The sequence below is a fragment of the Equus asinus genome, chromosome 21 (assembly GCF_041296235.1).
Source record: "Equus asinus isolate D_3611 breed Donkey chromosome 21, EquAss-T2T_v2, whole genome shotgun sequence".
Lineage (NCBI taxonomy): Eukaryota > Metazoa > Chordata > Mammalia > Perissodactyla > Equidae > Equus > Equus asinus.
This window is the reverse complement of record NC_091810.1, coordinates 26,202,886-26,208,841: the sequence shown is the minus strand read 5'-3', so window position 1 is coordinate 26,208,841 and position 5,956 is coordinate 26,202,886. Positions and strand designations below refer to the sequence as shown.

General features: G+C 38.8%; 1 pseudogene; it reads right to left on the bottom strand.

Annotated features, from left to right (window-relative positions):
* Positions 1 to 1,791: 1,791 nt before the first annotated feature.
* LOC106832432 (lymphocyte antigen 6 complex locus protein G6c pseudogene) lies at positions 1,792 to 2,649 on the bottom strand (annotated as a pseudogene).
* Between the last annotated feature and the right edge of the window lie 3,307 nt (positions 2,650 to 5,956).

Sequence of the window (5,956 nt, the reverse complement as noted above, 5' to 3'; positions counted from 1 at the left end):
AGTGTTTTGTTTACTATAATAATTAAATAATTATTGCTAATGACTTTCCATTTGAAATATTTTCTTTCCTGACTACTAAGAACGTTCTTTAATCTCTTTTTACTTTTACCTCTCAGTTTTACTCCAAACATAACCTAGTCCAATCTTTCTTTATTTTAAGTCTCTCATTACAACTCTCTTTTGCTTTTTTAACTCTAGATATATAGACTGAACAGTGGCATAATTTAAATTTGTTCAAAAAACTAAAAATGTAGAAAACTGATGCATCAATGTTTTCCTATGCACATAATGTGATTATTTCATCCCTACTCAGGAGAAGTAACTTATAATCCTTTTTCTCATCCATTAAAAAAAAATTAGGGGCCAGCCCGGTGGCATAGTGGTTGAGTTCACATGCTCCCCTTCAGTGGCCCAGGGTTCACAGGTTTGGATCCCGGGCGTGGACCTAGCACTGCTCATCAAGCCACGCTGTGGTGGCATCTGATATTAAATAGAGGAAGATTGGCACCGATGTTAGCTCAGTGACAATCTTCCTCAAGCAAAAAGAGGAAGATTGGCAACAGATGTTAGCTCAGGGTCAATGTTCCTCACACACACACACACACACACACACACACAATTATCCAGGATAGTAAAATGAGTTCCTTAAAGCAGAGTTTCTGGTGTTGTGTCTATCAGAGCAGAAGTAAAGCATAAGCACTAAATTGATTTTAGAAGGCCGCAGGCTTTGTTGGGTCAAGCATGTATGCATACCTGAGGAAGTGATGAAATCATTCACTTGATTCACCTCCCTCCCAAAGGAAGCGCTAATAAAAGTCTAGCAAAGACACAGATCAATTTTTAGACCCATAAAGGACCTGAGAGCTTCTCTAGTTCAATACCTTTATTATATAATTGAGGAAACTGAGGCACAGAGTAAGTGATTGCTCAAGGTCATGAAGATACGGCAAAATCTGGATAAGCGTGGAGAACTTCTGACTTCCTAATACAGTACTTTTTTCCCTACAGCATGATTAAAGGAAGAGAGGGAGATCAATGAAAAGCTATGGCTTCTCTGTGGTTATGCCGCCAAGCATCTGGTGACAGACCTGGGCCATTGTGGCCAACAGGCCGTCAGTCAGGAAGAATAGTAGACATAGAGTAGGTGAGAGAGGATACCTAAGGACTGCATCTGACTAAGACAACCTCAAGAAAGTAATTGCTATTTCACTCACACCATGCAAATCTCACACAAGTTTCCCTTTCGACCAAATTTAATCTATAACCATACAGTGAAGGGGATTCTGGGAAATACAGTTTCAAGTTTAACCATGTTGTCACAGTAAAACCACCAGAGATGGTATCCTTTGACCTACTCTAAACGTAAAGTTCTTCAGGCATCACACTGCGAAATTAATTATTTTTAGAACAGTAAAGTGGTAAGGTGAATAGAATGAAATATGTTTTCCAAATATTTTTTATCTCCATGTTATAATATTTTTATGAGCCTCAATGAGCCTCAGTTCCTTTCAACATTTTCTATCAACCAAACATTTTGAAAATATGCAGTGATCCTTACTGTGAAGATATTCATAAAATAGCTATTTGGATATCTCTCTATCTCTCTCTGTGTCTCTTTTTCTATATTCCTTTCCATTGCTATGTAGCTGGAATGGATAGATAGATAGATAGATAGATAGATAGATAGATAGATAGATAGGTGTCATTTTATTTTATTTTATTTATTTTATTTTTTTCAGGCACAGACATTTGTTACTCAAAATGGAAACAGGGGAGCATAGGGATGGAGTACAATGGGAGCCAGGATTTGGGGAATAAGCCCTGTACAATTAAGTCATCAGGTTCTTTCTGGGAGCCTTCATTAGGAACAGGATGGAAGCTCCATTTCAGGCCCAGATTCCAATCCCTCTCTGAGTAGGGCACCACAGAGAGCAGGAGGCAAAGTGGGGAGCCCTTCTAGGGGCCAATGGAGGATCTGGAATGGTCTAGGGGGAAATAGGAAGGGACTCAGGAAAAGCAGACTGGAGGGTATGGGGTAGAAGGATGGAGAGGGAGACCACTGTCTAATTAAAGAAATGTGAAGGATCTGGAGAAATTTTTTTTTAGTGCAAAGAGAGGTAGGGAGAGACCACTGTGGGAAGCCAGGGGATCCGAGACACAGGGAGAAAGGTTCAGGTGAGGCAGGAGGGAGAGGGGCAGCCATGGAGTGAGCCTCAGTGCAGCAGCCAGAGGCCAAGGCCAGCCAAGGAGGTGAGGACAAGGTCTAGGGCCGGGGTGGGCCGGGGGGCCAGGCTATTGCAGGTGTCCTTGTTGCAGCAGGCGGTGTTATAGGTCAGGCCCAGCTTGTGGCTGGTTTGGTAGAAGGCCTCCCGACAGGGCTCTTCTGGTGTGCCACAGCGAAGGTTGGAGAAAACCCTCATCTTACCGAGGTACACATTTGTTGTCAGGCATTGTTGTCCTGGTTCCAGGCGGCAGGACTGCCGGTCCACACAGCCCAGCACAGGGACCTTGTAGCAGGAGTGACAGCGAATGTCAGCTGAGACCCAGCACACCAGAGAAGACAGGGTGAGCAGCAGAAGGCCTTTCATGGTGAGGGTCCTGAGAATGGTAGCAAATGCAGCAGCTGATAGAGTAGATTTTCGGAGATCTGGCTCTCGATAGGTGTCATTTTAAACTGCTTCAATACGTAATAAGATATGAAAGTTCTGATACTAGATTGTTTTATATACATTATAAAAACACTCAGACTTTTTCTTTACTGGAGTTAAATTTTTGGTGCTATCTTGGCATCTAAACCAGCATTGGTACGGAACAGTGCTCATTGTTTTTGTACCTTCTTCTCCAGCAGTATGCTCTTATGAATGTTGAACCTTCTGCTAGATGAAATGAACACTCAAAGGCACTGTTTGCATTGCTACCAAGAGAAAAAGTTCCTTCCACTAAACATTAATGTTTCTCAGACCAGCTCAGCACTCAAAAAAATGAATGGGGACATAGAAACAATTATCCTAGTCATTTGAGGACATATCCACTGGATACTTCAGGCTAAAGCATGTTTTGGCCTGAGCAACCCCAATAATTGCCTCTTGGTTCCATGGTGGAGAGGGTTTGAATGTCCACTTAAGTTAATGTCTCTCTTCACTTTTCCCTCTGTTTGTCCAAATACAATATCAGGATCACCCCTAGATGATTCTTTGTTATACTCTGTTTTGGGTCTTTTGGGGAGTCCACTCCTGGTGGAAGCAAGGGGCACCTGTCAGGGCCAAGGAAGCCTCTGCTTCCAATTATTTCTGCCTGCAGGCACTTCTCATAAAGGAGATTTCTTTGCCAAGTTCTACTTATTATTTCCTGAGGCTTTTTTTTTTTCCTTTCCAAGATACCTCTTGAGACCAAAACTTCTAAGAGAACTGCAACTTTGTGACACTAGATGTTACAAGAACCTCTCATTATTTTGGCTTTTTCTCTTCCTGTCTTTTTACACATTTATAATTGCATGCTTTGCAGTCGTTCCATTTAGATTAAAGCAGTATTCGTTAAAAGATTTTTTTCCTTTCCTTTATTTCTGTGGTTAGTATTGGAAAGAGAGGTTTCCAGTAACCTTGTTGAAAGAAAGTATCAATGTTTCACATTCATTTTTAATGTTGTCTTAAAGTCAATCTTTTTTCTTTCAATTTGTTATGTTCTGAATGTCATACAGGTTTCTAAGGACAATATGACTGCAAAACTCTCACCCTCTTTGCACTTTGCTAGACAGTTGCATTTAAAGAGAAATTTTCCAGGGATGATAGTGTGGGTGTGGAATCACACTTTGTCTCTTCTTACTTACATGTCTAAACAAAGTAAGAAATATTGCTTAAAAGAGAATGTTCAAAGGAATGTAAGTTCCAGATATGCCAATGTTTTACATGATTCTGAAAACACTTCCAGTTGTATCTTTTAGTCGAATCAATCAGAAGATTAATCATGTTGCAACATAGTCAGTAAATCCAACATTTCTCTTGGGTCATATAGAAGGAATATATATCTGATTGGTGTATCAGTGAGAATCTGATCAGTTCCGAGACTCTATGATTGAGAATCTCCTTAATTTTAATAATGTTTTGTAGATCTGGCCTGCTAAAGTTCAGGCCAATAGCACTTACATATAACTTAAAATTACCCTTTTGAAGCTGCAGATCTGTCTAATTTGCGTTCTAAAGTAATATGTGTGTGTGCATGTATCTTCATGCATATATTTGTGCAATCAAAAATAGTCTAATTACAAAATAAACTAAAAATTGACCATTTTAATTATACATAAATACATTTTGGATAATTGTACAACTTCAAGTCAATTGAAAAGACCATTGGGACATTCATAATTAAAGCATATATTTGGAAGCTTTAAACACGACTTATACTACTTAAGTATTATTTTCTGTTTAACTTTAAATAAAGGGAAAATTGATGCTACTATTGATGAAACTATTGATGTTAACCAATGCCATCTAGTATGGTGAGCCAGATTTTTCTCACGTAATCTCTTTAGGGGGACCATGTGAGATGGAGATCATTGGGGAAACTTGAGGAAGCCTACCAAGGTAAAAAATTTTGCAATTAGAAATCAGAAAAATCTTGATTGAGCAAGGATTACCCCATAGAAGCCCTCAGATGCGCCAAACACTCACAAACCCATAGTCAATTCAGAAGCAACTCTAAGATTATGGAGCATGATGCAGACATCATCTTCTGTTAGATATTCAACCTTGCAAATGTTATTTGTGTTTAAATTCCATTTTCCATTTGTAAATTAGACAGAATCACCCAGTCGGTTACCTTACTTTGCCATAGAAATCCAAGGACAGCACTCTACAATATATAGTCTAAAACTGACTAAAACACAAACATCACTAATGAACAGAATATCAGTAGGATATAGTAAAAGTGGTCTTTGGAACCAGGACCACCAGCATTTGGAGCCCAGCTCTGTCATAATTTAGATAAGGAACAAATTCTATTTGAACCTAAGTTTCCCCGTCAATAAAATGAAGATAACTATATTTGAGGTTTTATAACAATTAAGTGAGGTCACCTGGGTTAAAGATTTTTCACTGAATCTGGCATATAGATGTTAATATTAGGGTACATACCATCATATATTTCAACCCTCTGATATTACAAATGAGATAATAAATGACATCCAGAATCACAGTTTTTATGGGATAACTGAGACTGAAAGTGGGTTTTCCTATTCTTTCTTATGAAAGATTAGAGATTAAAGGGAAAAAATATTATAGTTTTAGAGAAGCATCTCTTGTGGGAAACACATGATCTAAAAGATGTGTCTAGGCACAGAGAGAAATGTGCCATGGAGATATGGGACACATAAAATTTTCCCTTTCTCACTGAGTCTATCTGATTGAGTAGGACATTCCCTGCTAGCTGTTAAAAATAGCTATTTATAGTCCCTTTGTCTTGTGGCTACAGTGGCACAAGTGGTACCAAGCAGCAGTTGGCAGAACAATCAGCCATTTTATGTTTTTGGCTTCAAATCGCCACCAAAGATACCTCCTAATGACCAGAAGATTCAGTGTGGTACATAGATAGCCAATTTTCGATTTTGTGGCTCAAACTAGATGCATTCTGTTACATTACAAAATATCCCACATCAGCCTTGATAAAAAGGATTCAACTGCTGCATCTACATTGCCATTTGACCAGAGCTAAATCTAATAGATAAAGACTGTAACTAACAGCCAGTCTGCCAACAGATAATTCAAGAATGCTATATGGAGAAATTTTTCTCTTTAGTAAAATCAATATCAACTAAGCTGCCTGCTGAATATTGCTTGAAGTGTTATAAACATCATGATCAAGAAATTCAACAGCAACCTCTTCTATCAGGATTGCTAACAACCTTTCTCATGACTTGAAGCTGAACTGAACAGAAGCAGAATGTATAAAACAGGGGTCTTTA